General features: G+C 29.7%; 1 protein-coding gene across 1 annotated transcript in view; it reads right to left on the bottom strand.

Annotated features, from left to right (window-relative positions):
- LOC113371129 (O-acyltransferase like protein-like) overlaps positions 1 to 14009 on the bottom strand; it is an 86015-nt gene extending 72006 nt beyond the window's left edge. Inside the window, exon 1 of the mRNA XM_026611775.1 lies at positions 13956 to 14009. The gene's annotated coding sequence lies outside the window, so the exon portion shown is untranslated. The remainder of the gene's footprint in view (positions 1 to 13955) is intronic.
- Positions 14010 to 18412: the final 4403 nt, after the last annotated feature.

Raw genomic sequence — 18412 nt, 5'->3', positions numbered from 1 at the left:
TAATGAGGAACAACAACATGTCCAATTGTAAGTTTTCGAAAATCAGAACTTTTTTTTTAACTATAAATTTAAATCTTTAAAATCGGTCGATTTTGAGAGGCGTCTTTCTAAAGTGTAACTTGATCAGGTTTGTAAAATAGTAAATTTCTTTATGATTATAATATTGAATAATTTTGAATAAAAAATAGAAACTTAAAAATAACAAAATTTTTGCTAGACTAATAATAAGTAAGTTCAACTAAAACGAAAACTTGGGACAATTGTGTTATAGTTTTTGTTTTTAGTCCTAGAAATGTCATTAACGGTTGCGAATTCAAAGTTTTAAATAAACAAAATTAGTAAAAATTAACCACAATATCCGAAATATCCGTCATAATTTAACCTACAATCAAAGCTTTAAGTTGAACTTAAACTCAATTCCAAACATGATGAAATAACTTTCAACTTCACGTATGGTAAGTTATAGTTATCGCAAAAAAAATCGAAAATGACAATTTTTATATATCTTTATGATTCATTTGGAATACCTTAGAAAAAGTGAATTTATGTGTGTTAAGTATGTATGTGCGGATATAATTTTTCATTCACGATTTCAAGAATACGGCTCAACCGATTTGAGTGATTCGAAAAACATTTGATTCATATTGATAAGGAAACGTGCTGATTAGTTTTTGTCATGTCTAGCCGTTCTGAAGATACGGGGCAAGAAGTCCAAAAAATGGTGATTCAATTTTCGAGAGAACGGAGCGTCTGATTTGAATTATTTATAAAACATTTCATTTGCATTGACAAAATGAAGAACTGGTAAAATTTTTGGTAAGGCGGGTCTAGCGATTTTGGAGATCCAATAAAAAAAGTTAAAACAAACGCCATTTGGCGGACAAAAATGATCATTAGACATATGCACATCAAATTATCAGATATTTTATAGAGTTTTTAATAATGAAAATAAGTTTTGTTTACATTTCTATGGGTACCGTATCAATGGTTTTCTGTTGGAAAAAAAGTTCAAAATTTCCTAAATATTTCAAAGTATAAAAAAATTCAAATTTTTCGAAAAGGTTATTTCTTTTCAAAAATCTAAAATTCTCAAATCTATTATTTAAAAGTTCTAAAAGAATTGAATTGAACAATTTGTCTTAAGACACAATGCCATGCACCATTACTTTTTTTCTAATTTTTGCAGGACAGTTAAGGTCAATACTACCACCTCATTTCTGGTTGACGTCAAGGTCTGGGTAATATTATTACCCTGCACATTTAAAGTCATAAATAGTATTAAAGCATAACAAAATAACGCAATATTTATTTAATCAAATTTGCATATTTACTTTTCTTCTTTAAATATTTATTCTCAATCCTGATGATCCCGATTTTAATCTCTTACGTACGTCATCAGCGTATTCTATTTTAAGAAAAAATTCATTTTGATCGTTTTTTGAGAAGATAGCGTTTTTATTTTTGTCCACGCGATTCATCTTATTTCCAGATCGTTGAACTTCTCGAGAAAAAAATGCATTGCCCGGATACCGGTTCTTGCATTTAATATTTTTTTCTTGCCGGACTCTATCATCTCTCTGACCGGCTGTCCTTGGCGTGATAACTATGCGAGACGCATCCAGATGCAATCAGATTTTTGCTAAAGAAATTCGCTTACGCATTCCTCGAAAGTAATAGAAATAAATAGCCTCGGTTTGGCGTAGATCAATGATAACACCGAATCACGTCTTTTAGAATTCTTTTTGACAAATTATGTAATTTGCATTATTCATTATATTTATTGATATGGGATAGAGCGAAGCTTAAAGGTCCCGGGTTTAAAGGTTCACAATGTTAGGAATTTTTTAACAAAAATATTTGAAAGTAGAGGGCAGCCAGCTATTACCTTGATTCTTACGACTTCGCTATTAGGAGATAAACGGCTATGTTTGAAAAACTAAAGTATTTTCTTTTGTTGTTATTTTTTTTTTGGTTGTGACCACTGTTGTTTAGTTTATGAGATATTAATATAATTTTCAAGTATATGAAATTTAATTATTTTTTAATATGTATTGTTCTTCTTAAGGGGGTATTCTAGTGTTGAGCGATGAATTTTAGGTCATTTTCAAAGTGTCGTGAAAGAAAGCAATGAATGTTTTTACTCTCCATTTTTTACCACTTGTTTATTAATAATATTAAAATACAAAATAAAAATTAAAAATTAAAAGAGTTCGGCGGTCTCAAAAAATTGGCACCTCAGTCTTGACATGATTTCAGCCCTCCTAGCCATCGGAAATGCAAAAATAAAAAAGATTATTATTAATCTATAATGATGTCGCAATCGCCCGAACTAGCTATGAGTAAAAGAAATATTTTTTACAAATTGGCGACTGTTTGAAAAAAAGTGTTTTTTAACTGTTTTTTGAGTTTCTCGAATTTTTTAAAAATAGTAAAAAATGGAATTTGGAGATAATCTTAGTTCGGGCTATAGATAGGTCTATAAACAAGACTCTCTCAACATTTCAAGTGAATCGGTCGATTAAACTCGAGAAATCGTGTCAACAGTACTGAAAAAGTTTGTTTATGAGAAAAACGCATTTGAAGTTTTGCGTGAAGCCAACAGTATGGAGACCGTGTCAGTAAAATGCCTATATCTCCAAACATATTTCAAATTTTCAAAAACCTTCTCGTACCCATATTCTTAGATAGTTAAACTTTGAAAATATGAAATAAAAAAAATCGATTTAATTTTTTAATTCTACACTAGAATACCCCCTTAAGTTAGATTCAATAGTTTTTTATATACCCTGTATAAAGGTTTACCTGTGGGGGGTGGACCAATTGAACCTTTGCCTTGGCAATTCAATTCAATTCAAAGACTATATATTTCAATATATAAAAGTATGTACATTGCATATTATAACATGGGTTTATTACCCGTAGGTATTGTATCCTTCATTGGATTTGGTTTTTCAAACAATAATTAAAGTATATGTAAAACTTTTTGACAAATCGTGTGGCAAAAAAGAGGAAAGAAACTTTTTCCCCCAAAAAAAACCACAAAGCAATATTTATAATAATAGTTAATTATACAAATAAAAAGAAAAAACAAAAATAAAAGATTTATTCTCATCCAAGTATCAATTACCCGCTATGGGTCGATCAGTATATATTTTGGCATGGCGTGATTGCCATACCAAATATCGTCTCTTGGTATTGGCCGAGGCCCGCGATGTTAACATTAGGATGATCCCCACATTTTAGATAAAATTCTCAGTGAGCTTTTTATAAAGTCTAGTATGGTTGGTAAGTCAGTCTGTTTGTGTATGTATTTTGAAGAGTAGTAATGTCTAGTCAGTGGGTTCCTTATTTTGTTGAGTACGAGTCGTAGTGTCTTATTTTGTAATGTCTGTAGTTTTCGTAGTTACTCTTAGTCGTCGCGTTCCATGCCGGGAGCGGCGTATCAGTATCGGTCTTATTAGTGTCAAGTAAAGTGTTCGCTTGTTCTTCACGCTTAGCGGGCTGTTTCTGGTTCAAGAGAGGTCTCAGTAGATTCAACATCCCGTAAGCCTGTCCAATTTTTGTATTAATATGTTTTGTGAAGCTGAGTCTATGGTCCAGGGTCACCAAGATATTTGACATCCTTCGACCACTCAACTTCACAGTCCAATACTTTAATTTTGTCCAAGTCAGTCAGTCTAGTCATGGCATTTTGGCTCTTTGTAAATAAAATTGTCTCCGTATTTTGCGGATTGATTTTAATCTCTGCCATTTGTCAGTATATTTCATCAGCTTGTCTATGTGTGTCTGTATCTTTGTAGTCAGTAGCGTCGGTGATCGTGATGATTTGTATATGGCAGTGTCGTCAGCAAACGTCAGTAACGTTGTGTCGGCGTCAGTGGGTATGTCGTATTATGTTTTGTAGTCCGTCCGGTCCTGGTGCTTTTCTGTTCGGTAATTTTTTAACTATTGTCTTTATTTCGGAAACTGTGGCAGGGTCTATTCGTAAGTCTTTGTCCCTGTGGAGGTCAGTGAAGTCTTGAATTGTCTCGTGGTTTACGTCTTGTTTCAGGTCTGCGTTTGACATATTGGTATTGTTTGTTTATGTATGTTTTCAAAAGTTTTTTGCCCATATTTCCGCCTTTGTCTGCTGGGTGTCGTTGCGTAAATTAAAGTTGTCATTTTAATTTGAGTTGGAGGTATGGATGTTGGTTATTTTGCGTCAGTCTTTTTGCTGTCTGCCAAATTTTTGTGTGGGTCAGTATTTATGTTCTCGAGTCTTTTGGTCCAAGTGCTGTTTCGTCGGTGGTCACGTATTTCGTTGGAATAATTTTTGTCAGTCTGTTAACATGTTCCTTGAGTAGTCTGTCACCGGTACGTTGCCACAGTTTCTTTGTATGATTTTTAAGTTGTATTTTCAATAAAATGTTTCTGGCAAGTCGTTGGCTGGTGTTGTTCTTGAGTCTAGTGTCGGTATAGTCCTGTTGTACGGCGTCCTGTGATTGTCCAGTGTAGGTGTGTTTACAGCCTCCTCAATGTCAGTGTTGGTACGATTGGCATAGTGTGTCTTGTGTTGTCTGTGATGATGTCTCTGAAATTGGCCAGTTGGCTCTGGTGTAATCTAAAATTTGCGTTTGGGGAGTCTGGTCGACGTCTAGTCTGTCTGAAATGGTCATGAAAACTGGATTATGGTCGGAGTTGAAAAGTGTTCTTGTTATGGGTTCGGATGTTACGTGTAAATTTTTTGTCAATGCCAAATCGATCGTACTGTGGGTGTGCGTCTGTACGGTGGCGTATCTGGTCGGCGTGTCAGGATATGTATTTGTGCGTCTGTGGGTGTGTGTTCGGTCAGGTATTCGTAAAGTCTGTTTCCGTTCGCGTTGTTGAAGTTCAGTTCCAAGATGTGTGTTGTGCGTTAAAGTCTCCTGCCATAAGTACAAATCTGTTCGAGTCCAGTAGTCTTTGTAAGTCCGTATGTTCTAGTCTGCTTGCCGGGATGTAAATCGATATTATGGTTACTTTTTGACCTCTCTTGTATACATTAATAGCTGTTATTTCAGAACTGCCCGCTGTCAGGTTTGGCACTTGCTCGTGTCTGATGTTAGACTTAATCAAAATCGCAGTGCCGCCCCATCCGCGTGCGTCCGTCTGTCTGTCGTTTCTGTAAACTTTGTAATTGTTCATATAGAGTCTGTCCGTAGGTTTGAAGTGTGTCTCGTTAATCAGTACTATGTCCAGATCGTAGTTTGTTATCGTCTGTCTCAGTTCGTCAATGTTGTTTTAAGTCCATTAGAATTGAAATGCATTATTTGTAAGTCTTGCGATTGGTTTATGGTGATGATGTAAGAAAGTTCAAAATTGTTTGTGTATTTGTCGTTATAAGTCATGTTTGTGTTTAGTGTTTTTGTCAGTTTGTATAGCTCACTGAAAATTTGCTTTACCTGGGGATCCGCAAATAGCTTCCTGATCTCGCCCATAGCAGTAAAGAGTCCTTCCGGAGTGTTGAGATCTGGATCTGGCTGGTTGTTTGTAAACTCGACCATTGATGGTGTTGGCCGGATCGGTGCTGGTCTTGGTGATGGTGAAGGCCAGGCCGGTGATAGTGTGGACTGCAGCGGAGGTCGGTATGATGCCCGTGGGACAGGGAGTTGAGGATAATCAGGTTTGAAGTTAGGGCCGGTGTTTGTCGGATTTAGAGCTGACGAGAAACTTCTTGTCAGTGGCATTGGTGTTGGAGCTGGCGCATATACTTTTCTTCTCTTGAGAGTATCGTTTTCCTTCTTCTCATGAAATTAAGGAGTGCGGAGCACTGAGAATAGTTCGCCGGGTGTTCTTTCTTACAATTGACACACATCGGTGCCTCGGTTAGTAGTTTCTTGCACGCACCTGGCGCGTGCATCTCGAGGCACTTTATACACCTGTACTTCATATCGCAGGTGTACGATGTGTGTCCAAAATTCAAACAGTTGTGACACTGTAGAGCCCTATTTTGTGACCTGTATGTCTCCCAAGAGAAGATGTGCCCTCCAATGTTGCTAATTTGCTTCAGCTCCGACATGTCTTGATCTTTCTCCAGAGAGACAATGTATATGGGCAGCTTATGTTGGCTGCCATCCGATAACTTTCGTTTGATCTGTATCACTTGTCTGACTTTAACTCCTCCTTTCAATAAGAGGTCTTCGCAAACTTCAGCTTCGGGTATCGAAGGATGAAGTCCAGTCATTGTAATTTTCTTCGGCAAATCTTTTCTCATCGAGTATGTGTAGAATTGGTAATGGCATTCTCTCAATACCTTTTTAACTTGCTCGTGTTCCTGGATTGTATCTGTAAAAATTTTGTGTAATTGCGTGTTGAAAAACTGATATCTAAATTGGATCTTAGTTATGTCTCTGATGTACTTTATTGTTTTCAATTCTAAGTTTGCCTTGATGATGATGGGTGGTATTTTCTCAGGTGGTTTGCTTAACTTGTTCGGTGATTCTCGATTGCCAGACTCGGATGGCTGCTGTCCAACATTTCCCTCTGGTTCCTTCTTCTTAGCTCTCTTTCTCCGTGACACTTTTCTATATTCGTTCAACTCCATGTCTGTATCCATGTCCGATCGGTCCGATAGTGCATTGAATTTGTTTTTGAGGCACCGCTGGTCTGCACCTCCATGCTCATTTTGATCTTCTTCCCAGGCTTCTGCCTGGGAATATCCTTGGGCTCTTCAATATACTCGGCACTGATTTTAAGAAAATAAATCAAAAGTACTTAAAACAAATAAATTTAGAAAAATCACTTTCTAAAATGCGCTTATCCTCTAACCATTACCAACACCGACCCAGTGTTTGGAAAGAGGAGTCAGCAAAAGGCACGTTCACCTTTAAAATTTAGAACACTGAACAAGGTGTACGAGTATATTACCTTGTAAGTATTAAGCCCGGTGCCTTTAAAAAGGCAAGATTTAGAATCAATTCCGGACTTATTACTTATTTCACAAAATCTATTGACACTTCACTGAAAAAACAAATGACAATCCCTTTGCCTTGGCAAGTTGTAAACAATTTTTTTTATTGTTCACTTGTTGACTTTGTATACACGTACATTAGTCATTTATATTTTATACGTTATTTTTACACTTTTCTTTTATTTGATTGTATAAAATTATATAGTGCATCATATATCATTTTCTTTGTTAATAATGTTATGAAATTGGTTGGGAGGGAGATTTGTAAACAATGAACAAATAGTGAACAAAAATGTAAATTAAGTAAAACAAAGCAATTTTACAAGAGATTAAATTAAATAAAAAGTTATTCCAACTCTGCTAATGAATATTTCTTACGAAATACCAGATCAAAGTTGTATACAGAGTTATCTTTGTAAAATACCTATAAAATTTATATTTTGCATTAGTTGAATAATGTAAGTTGATTTAAAAGGGGCAGATGTCAGAAAATCGACACATTTTAGAAAAATAATAAAAAAACACATATAATTAGGATTTAACTGGGAATTTTACTGAGTCAAATTTGACCTTGGTGTCTGTCTCTATCCTATAGATTTTTCTATATATTAAATTTCCAAATATTTGATATTGGGCAAAGATATAGGTATTATTGATGAGAAATATCATTTCTCGATTATTTTTTTATATTAGTAACTTTTCTCATCTTGAATATTTTATGCACTTGCATAAAATATTCTTCAACATACCATATAAGTGATGTTGAACTGGAAAAGTGCACTGAACTATAAACATGTTTTTATATTGATTATACATATACACAAAGTGGTTCTAACCGTTTCTGGATATTTAATTCACTATAAAAGTGCTGCGCAAACTGTTTTTTGCCTTTTTCAATAAAAATATAATACTATTTTCTATTTGTAACGTTATTTGTAAAGTTCAAATATATAAATGATTAGAAAAGTCTATAAAAGTTGATCATTTTTTATCGTGATAAACTTTAAAGAATTTTATTTAGTGTGTTTTTACATCTACGTTATATATTTATTTCTAAAAAATTTGGATGTAGCAATTAAATTGATTACAGTATTTAGTTTACTTTACAGATTTATGTGTACATATTATTAATTTCCTGAAGGAGAAGTTTATGTTTTCGTCTAATCTTATGTTTTTTCCACATTTCAAGTCATTTTGGATCGTTTTAGACTAAAATTGTGAAATGTATATGCGTAGGTGAGCAAAACTCGACTTATTTGTCGACGTTTTCCCATAAAACCATTCGTGAAACTTCATTTCATTAGTTTTCACAAGAAATCCTGAACTGATTTTGAAAATTTAAATACCGTTCGAAAGATACGAGTTGGGGTCGTGTTGATTAGTCCCTTGCAAAAATCGGCCAGGCCGTTTCTTTGTTATAAAAATGTGAGTTTTATCTGAACATTAACATATATAATTGGCATACGGAAGGTAGTTGAATTATAAAAATATATTAAAGTTTGGAGTAATGGGTCGCGCTTAACTAGACCATAATTAATACAATTTTAAGTCATTTGAATAGAAATCATTTAAAAATCGCAATAATTAGTTTATTGTGATAGGAGTTGGTATTAAATTAGTTATAAATTGATATATAGCGCGATCGATTAATGAGCTCTTAAGGACTTTTAATAGCACAATACTACTATGTAAATATATTTTTCTACTATTGCTGTTATAACTGAAACTATTTTTTAAAATCTCTTTTTCAACTAAAGATATAATGATCATCATTTACTAAGATTACTAAGATTAGGTATAGAGGAATTCAATATAAAATCAATTAAAATTAAAAGAAATTATACATATTTGAATTATTTTTTAGTGTATTAGTTATATAATATTTAAATAAATATATCTATTATAAATAAAATTAAAGATAAACAATTTTTATAAATAAATTACAAATATTAAAAAAAAAACTTTTAAAATAAAATGATAAAGTTATTCTATTTTGATCATTTTTTTATTATCATACCTAATTACTTGATACTGAATAAAATACTCTAAACTATTTATGAATACATTTTAAATACGAAAATAAATCGTAAATAAAATAAAATTGTCTTTGCTTTTGACAAATTATACGGCTTTGATAGGCCGTTATTATTATATAGGCAATATCTGTGATTTTCCCAATATTCGGCATAAACAAATTTTATTAGTTTATTTATTGTTTATTAGAGTCGCACATGTGTAGATTCTAGTACATCTCAATCGTCGTAAGAATATTGTTATACGGTGCTAGTTTCCTATTTTGATATAATATATGCTTTATTTTTATTTAAAAATTTTGTATTATTTATTATTTTGGTAATTTTAGCGCACTCTTCACTTCGAATCTGGATAAGTAATGTTGCATTAAAATTTTTAGTATCTTATAGTCATACACTTTATTTAAATAATTCTTCAAATAACAATTGAATATATCTACAAATATGATTGAAAATAGTAAATTTATATATGCTTCGGTTCTGGTAATTATATATTATTCTATACAATACTAATTGTTAGTAAATTAGCTTGAGTCGAACTTAGTAAACTTTCATATTATGAAATTGTAACGAGTATGAACCATAGTTCATAATTTTTTTTTAAATAATAGTTTAATGAATAATTTAAAGGGGTATAATAAATATTGTCTATAATGGTCTAAAATTAACATACTATTATTTAGTTCAACTACTCGAGAAAATCCATTCCTTTGTAAAACAATTTATCTTTTATTTATTTATAGGTGAAATTTCTCTCACTTTTTAGCACATCCAATAATTTGTCATCTATATCCAAAAATGTATACATTTCTTCTAAAGGAAAATTTTGTTTGGCAAAGTTTTTTTTACATAATAAATATAATATTAAATTGAATGGAAACCAGTTTTTTGTTCGATATGTTAGAGCAGCCGCAGACTTACTGTATATAATTTATGTTAATTTGATTGTTTTTGCACTGTGATGATTCAGAATATAAAATTGGCATAATAATTTCTAATGGCATTGACATGAATTTACTTTCTTCAGATTAGAAATTGGTCATTTTTTGCCATTATTAAAAATTTGTAGTATATTTTCCATTCAAATAAAAAATCTTTCACGGGATGCAATCAGTTAAATTTACTTGGACTGATTGTTTGATAAATATATGGATGATGATGAAGATGTTTGATTAGGGATATTCGAAATATTTTGTCTGTAGTATACAATTGCATTTGTAAATATAATATGATAATATTTTAGGATGGAGTATCATGATGATATGCTAAAACTAAAACTATAACTGATTGATTTTAGACTAAGATGGGATTATATATTAATATTTCTTGCATTTCTAATTGAATTATTTTTGCTATTTCAAATATTTAAGAAACCTGATCACTTTGATAAATTGAAAAAGATTATATAAAATTAAATATTATGTGCAAATCCATACTTGTTAACGATTTTAAAGTTCAAGATGCTTTTTATATTTTTCATTAACAGATTTAATGGATTGTTAAAATAGTTTCAAATAAATAAATAAATAAATAAATATATATATATATATATACGAGGTCTGTTCAAAAAGTACCCGGAATTACTAATAATTAAATTTTGCGGGTCTGGAGTGTCTGATTGTCAAAATTTTTTTTTATTGTGTTGGTATACATGCCCCTAAAGTTTGATGAAATTTTCAGCTATATTCACTGTTTACTTTGTTTGTGGTAGTCGCTAAGGTTCGACGTGTTTTTCTGAGCTCGGCGATTTTTACAATGGAAGAATTGAAAAGTCAAAGAATTTGTATTAAATTTTGCGTAAAAAATGAAATAAAGTGTTGCAAAGTGCAAAAATTCACCAGATATGGCTCCGTGTGACTTTTTCCTATTCCCAAAGTTGAAGAGACCCATGAAAGGACGGCGGTTTTCCTCGATTGAAGAAAATCGCTGAGAGTGCTCAAGGACATATCAAAAAGTGAATATCAAGGGTGCTTCGAAAATTGGAAAAAACGCTGGCATAAGTGTATTATATCTGGGGGGGACTACTTTGAAGGGGACCACATTAATGTAGACGAATAAATAAATATTTTTTTGAAAAAACGAAAATTCCGGGTACTTTTTGTATATATGTATATATATATATATATATATATATATATATATATATATATATGTGTGTGTGTGTGTGTGTGTAATATATATTAAAAACGTATATAATTGCCATAATTATGAATATATATATATATATATATATATATAAATTAAAAGCAGAAATTATGTGATAGTTCAGTAAAATATTAGCACCTTCATATATTTGTTAAATCAATATTTTATTCAAATTAAATTATTTTTATAATGTATAATACATAAATGTATATAGATATTGTAATGCCCTTATGATTTGTTTCATGAAACATTTTAATGCCAATATTTATTTTGTAAAATCATATTGTATCATCATAAATATTTTTTTAATGAATTGTAAGGTGTGCAGACCATTAAATCGTATGTAAACTTTTCATTTTAAAAAAACTGATTTGATCAAAATATTAACAATATAAGTAAGAGAGTTTTTTTATATAATTTGCATCCTGAAACTATAATTAACAGTTTGTCATTATATTTGAATTAAAACGTAATAATTTATTTCCAGCTTGCTCAATAGACCATTATTTTCTGTTTTCGATTTTGCTAAATTATAAAGAATGTTTTCAACAAATTATAAATACATCTTTTTCATTTTATATTCAAATGCATATTATGTAGACAATAACAAACACCTGATAAAGTGTAGAAAAAAAAATCTTGCGCAGACACAAACCTTAATATCAATTAAGTTTTATTGTAGATACTTCAGAATTTTGATTGTTTTTATACAACTTTTAATGGTTTGGTTAAATAATTGGAAAAATTTGATAAAACAAAAGTTTTATTTGTTTATTATTATTGTACCTATTTTTAATGAACATCCAAATAACAAGGTTGCAATAGAAACATTAAGACATACGACTTTATATGGATCTCTAAAAACTCATTTTAGAGCATATAAACAAAAATATCAAATTTAAATTAACATCATTTGGGCTCAATCGTTTTATTCTTTATATTTAAAAACACAAGACATTACCAATAAAATCAAATTACTATAAGTTTTCTTCATAATTAAAAGAATAATTGCATTGTACGAGATTGGTGTTTTTTTTCTCTTTGACTCACTTGTTTATGAAATTTTTATGTTTTAAAGATATTAAAATAACGCTAAAAGTTATTCATTAATTTATACTAAATATTCAATATATCGCTCAGAAACTGTTAATTTATTATGTTATTATATATTAATTGTTAATAGTTAATTGTTATGCAAGTCAATACGAAGATTCTTTGCAAAGATTTGCATTTTATACACGATTAGACTACATTATTCATTAGCAGTTGAATAAATTTTATATTTGCGGAAATAAATTGCAATTATATTTATAGATTATAATTAAATTTTTATTGCGTTTAAATTATTTCATGTCACTAAAAGTAAAAGTGCATAAGGTGAAATCTCTTGGTTAAGTACTTAATAAATTTTTATATAATTTATCAACACGTTCTGGATTCTTGATTAAAAAATTTCTTATACAATTTTTAGAAGTCTTACTTAAATAATAGAAAACATTATTTTTTTTACTGTAATAGGCATTCATATATGCCTACTACAGTATTTTAATATTTAAGTATACAAAATAATGGTGGAATGGTACATAAGTCTATCCTTGGGTGTTATACTTCATCAATACATATTTTAGATCAGTACATTTATATGTGAAAAAAATATAAAATGGTGTCTTGTTTTTACGCGATATAAAAAGAATAGTAACATTCTTCTTTCTCATAATGTCTATACAAAAAAAAACTTAATCGGTTAGTACTATGCATTTGTAATTTAATAAAATACAGTATAAACTCGCTTTACAATCATTTTTATACGGAATAATTTCGCAAGTGGCATTTTGCCTCAAGACAAGTTGAATGAACGTCAAAGAATTGAGATTTAGCAAAAAATTTCAAGTTGTGATGATAAGATAAATCGAGTGTAATTCCTTAGCTTTTAGATTTTTTTAATTATATTAGTTTTCATAGGCCTATAATATTTTATACTGTTCTTTCAGACCGCATCACTTCTGTTTTATTAATTGATTACGAAAAAACGGCCAGGTCGACCTTTACCAGAAAACTATTAACACGTTTTCCACTAGATATATCTCGAACAGGTTTCGATTTTTTAAAATAGGATTAGGATTTTTGACAAAAATATTGTTAATTATGTAAAAATGGTTCAACCGCCGGTTTTTGCTACCGTTTTTGAGAAATCATCGACGTCAAATTTTGGTATACATACACACATTATTTCTCTAATTTTGCATTTAAAGGATTTATAATGACTTGAAACCTTAAAATTCGCATTTTGGAATCTTTGGAGAAAATATCAATTTTTTCTTCGGGAAGATATAAAACGCCTGTATTTGCGAGCGAAATACAAGCATTTTTAGAAAGTAATTTATAATAAATAAAAGTTAAATTGGTGTTCCATGGCGTAACTGTTTGACGCGCTGCCCGGTGTGGACAGGGTCGGCAGGTCGAGTACTCGCTTTGGACAACTTGTTAGCAGGCAGTCCATTTTTACTTAAAAATATAGATGAAAAATATGTTTGCTTTTGAAAATGGAAGAGTTGGTTGCCCCTTCACACTGCAGTGCCCTTTTTGGACACTGCGGTGTGAGAGGGCAGTGGAAAATGGAAAATCTCTCAAAATATTTTTTAGAGAATCGAAATCGTTTGTGTTTAACTTAGCTCACAGACCTGTTCTAGGGTAGTACTACCCAATAACAGTTAAATTAATTTAAATAGAATTAAATGACAAAGCACCAAAGCAGACACAAATTGTGCGAAAGTTTGTAATTTTACAACGAGTATTTTGTTCTTAAGCTAGGTTTATGGTAAATTTTAATAAATGTTTTTTGAAGTTACCTGTTAATTTCTCTTTCTTTACACTCGCAGTTCCATTATTCTCAATTTTTCTACTGTGTTGGTTTTATCAATTTCATCCTTAATGACTTGTTTTGTTAGCATTTCATCAGACAAATAATCTAGACAAGGCAAAGTAAGCACCGTCACATTAACGTGGGATGTCCCATTTATTTGGGAAATTTCACCTGTCGCATTTGTATTTTCGTTGAGCGCCTGCAGCAATAATCGCGAACAAGAATTTTCTTCTGCTCGGGAAATGCATAAAATCACAGAAAAAATCGTGAAGAAATTCACAAGCATTTTGCTATTCGGTTTATTCATGTTTTATTTAATTTGTTTTGGTTTTGGCAAATTAACACGAGCAGAGCAGTGTAGATTGTTTACTATTTATGATTTCGGATACGTTTGTATTTGCCATGCGTATTTTTTGTTAATCATATAGTTTTGTGTGGAAGTTTACCGATTTATTTTCAGTTATCACCTTTTTATTAGTTTATCTTTGTTTATGGCTATCACGATGGATCATAATGAGTCATTAATTTAATAGACATAATTTTTATTTTTATTATTGCTATTTGAAATGAATTTAACACTAATTAATGATGTTTGTTTTTTTTTTAGCCACTATATGATTTTATTATATGTTTTGAATATTTATAAAAAATGTGAATTATGTAGAAAAATTATAAAAAAATTCGCTATTAAATTTACCGTTATTATAAATATAGCTATGAACATGGAATCTTTATATATTTTTACCTTTTAAAAACGATATCAGCTATTTAGAGTTATTCTTGTTTAAATTTGCACAGTTATGATAATCACTATAATATATCACACAATATAGTTAGTTAATTTACTTTGTTATTACACTATTTTTATACACTTTTTATTTATTTAATAACATTTTTATTTCAATTACATACTATGTATTTATATAGTAAATAATTTACAAAATTATTATTAATTAAATTATCGTTATTATTCTGATTAAATTTTGTTTAATTTTTGAATGTTAAAAAAATTTCAGTATAATTTCAAGTATTTTTAAATCTTAAAAATAAACTGCAATTTTTTAAATATTTTTTTAATAATAATTTTAGTTGATTTTTATTTAATTTACCTGGTAACACTATTTTTATACACTTTTCATTTACTTTAAAACATTTTTATTTTATTTGCACAAATCAACAAATATTTATATAGAGATCAAAGTAAATTGAATTAAAATCAATTTTTGTAGTTTTTTGGGTATTTAAAAAAAAGTAGAATAAGAAGAATTGTTAGTTTTTTAAAATAAACTGCAATTTCTTAAATCAATAATTAAAATGAGCCTTTCCTTTCAAATACTCGAGTTTATGAACTTTTCTCTTCGGCACAAATCGATGTTCGTTTGCATTTCGCACTGATCCCAATGTTAAGTATGGTTTGAATGCTTAAAGACTCTTCAATACATGCGTAGAAATAAGTCCCCACCAGTATATGTAACAAATAAGTATCCGGAGGCCGGATAGTCCAATTTTCACTCTAAACATTGTGTTACAACAAATTCAAATTATGTACTTATTGATAATTAACTAGTATGTATGACTCTATTGTTATTTATTATTTTCTGGGAATTTTATTACACGTGACTTTATTTTTGTGAATGGGCAAGAAATTTTGATATGTATTAATTTTTGAGATAAGGAGTAACATGGAAATTTTACTTTGAAGATGTCGTAACAGGTATTTTTTAAATTAATATATTTTGAGGCTCACTGATTATATTTCTACGAAATAAAGCTAGATGGAAGCTTTAACTATTCTCTGACAATCAATAATTTCATAACTATTGTTCATTATCTTATAATTCATAATTTTTTTAAAAAAGTGCATCTTTTGGGCAAGTAGTTACAACAATAATATATCTGATAAATTATTCTTTACTTACTTTTAAGAAAATTGACTTGTTTCTAATCAATGAATACTTTAATTAATACATTAAAATATATAATGTCTTTTTTAATATAAAGTTTTATCATGAAAAAGCGTAAATTACAATTATTATCACAATATAAAAATAGATGGAATGTCAGCTGTAATACAATTTAGATGTGTCCATATCTTGCAACGTATACATTCCACCCAATCTTTTCACTTGAATCTATATACGAGGTCTGTTCAAAAAGTACCCGGAATTACTAATAATTAAATTTCGCGGGTCTGGAGTGTCTGATTGTCAAAATTTTTTTTTTATTGTGTTGGTATACATGCCCCTAAAGTATGATGAAATTTTCAGCTATATTCACTGTTTACTTTGTCTGTGGCAGTCGCTAAGGTTCGACGTGTTTTTCTGAGCTCGGCGATTTTTACAATGGAAGAATTGAAAAGTCAAAGAATTTGTATTAAATTTTGCGTAAAAAATGAAATAAAGTGTTGCAAAGTGCAAAAATTCACCAGATATGGCTCCGTGTGACTTTTTCCTATTCCCAAAGTTGAAGAGACCCATGAAAGGACGGCGGTTTTCCTCGATTGAAGAAAATCGCTGAGAGTGCTCAAGGACATATCAAAAAGTGAATATCAAGGGTGCTTCGAAAATTGGAAAAACGCTGGCATAAGTGTATTATATCTGGGGGGGACTACTTTGAAGGGGACCACATTAATGTAGACGAATAAATAAATATTTTTTTGAAAAAACGAAAATTCCGGGTACTTTTTGAACAGACCTCGTATTATTCTTGTATGTTACAACTAGCCCCTAGGTTTTGTTTTCACTAACCACAGGTATGATTTTTTTAAATTCGTGCAGTACGAAAAAAAAAATCATTCAAGAAATTGCGGCAAATCCCTGGGCCATTTTCTTTCCTTATTTTTTTTCCTGCGTGAACTGGTAGAACTAATTTCATATCAAAAATTATATGGGCATTTCATTTACTTCGAAAAGTTGAGCTAGCAGACTAAATAAAAATAATGTCATTTTAATGACTATCTTAATTTTACGAATTCTGTTACATAACGTGTAATAGTTATTCCCCAAATATCTATATAATACTCGATTGTGATGATATTTATATTGGGAATTTGTGATTATTCTAAACTAAACAATACTGTTTTTTGTATTCCCATTCGCTTATTCTTTCGATCTGCCAAAGCTGCAATTTAAATATTTTTACATGAGAAATTTAAGTCTTACAATATTTACGATAATAATAACAACAATAATACTTATAATATATAAGTATTTACAATTTAATTTATAGTGTACTATATAATTTATTTTAAAGCAATTTTATATGAAGTAAAGCGTAAGTTAATAAATATATATTTTTCAAAATTACAAAAAATTCAGCAATTATATGACCAAAGATATAAACACTAAAACAGCAATTTCGTCAATGTATTAATTTTGCATTAAGTGTGTATAAAGTTTAACTTCATTCAGAGATATAGCTGTTTGACCATGATATTCCCTCTAATTCCTTTCTCTGCAAAACTTCCAGTATGAACTAACTTTATTCCCAAATTCGGATATTCACTATTTTTAAAAAAATCGAAAAAACAAAAAAAATGTTAAAAAAAATTTCGACAGTAGCTCTCTTGCAGAAAGATATAGCACATTTGCTCTTTTATGACCTTTCAAAAAACGCAAAAATTTAATTTATAATTGTAGTAATTGATTCGTAGGAGCATTTAAAATTATATTAAAATTTATATTTTTAAGTGAAAACGGATTCGAACTTGCAACGTTGTGTTTGCAAGACCGAAGTTCTTAATGCAGAGATATATAATAATTTATATAATTCTTTGAGATATAAAATAATTGGTAGTATCTGACATAAATAATGATTACTATATCTGTATGCACCTACGAATAGGTCATTGCAAGAAAATTGTAATATGTTTAATATTACTATAATTATAATATTACGATCATTAGATATCAATCATCTTTTGATCATATTTTAAACACATTATTCCTAGAATTTTAGATGTAATTCGAAATATTATAAATTTTTACCCAAGCCATAGATACTTATTAAAAGTATAAAAGTTCTATAATAAATATAAAATACTATTTATGAGGGTATTTACAATTATGGGTTTTGCCCCATTATACTCGTAATTTTTATATTACGCATTGGTAATTTACAATAATCGTATTACCTATATCTGGATTGATATTGACATTAGTTATTGACTCAAATGACAAAATAAATTTTAATTTACTATCATGTGCTTTTAAACAAATAAATATGACTTATTAGAAATACCAAACGTTCTTTCACAAAGTTATTTGAACTTTTGAAGACGTAAACACTTAAAATTTATATGTAAATATCGAAGTCCAAATTTTTCTGAAATAAAACTAATATAATTTTCAGATTGACTGATAGGTTCTTTACATTTTAGGAGATGACAAATGTGTTTATGTTTCAGTTTGTAAATATCGAAGTCCAAATTTTTCTGAAATAAAC

Source organism: Ctenocephalides felis, unplaced genomic scaffold (genome assembly GCF_003426905.1).
Source record: "Ctenocephalides felis isolate EL2017-DRISC unplaced genomic scaffold, ASM342690v1 CF-g0.4_SCAFFOLD_01492, whole genome shotgun sequence".
Lineage (NCBI taxonomy): Eukaryota > Metazoa > Arthropoda > Insecta > Siphonaptera > Pulicidae > Ctenocephalides > Ctenocephalides felis.
The sequence above is the reverse complement of the archived record's forward strand: the minus strand, read 5'-3'. Positions and strand labels throughout refer to the sequence as shown.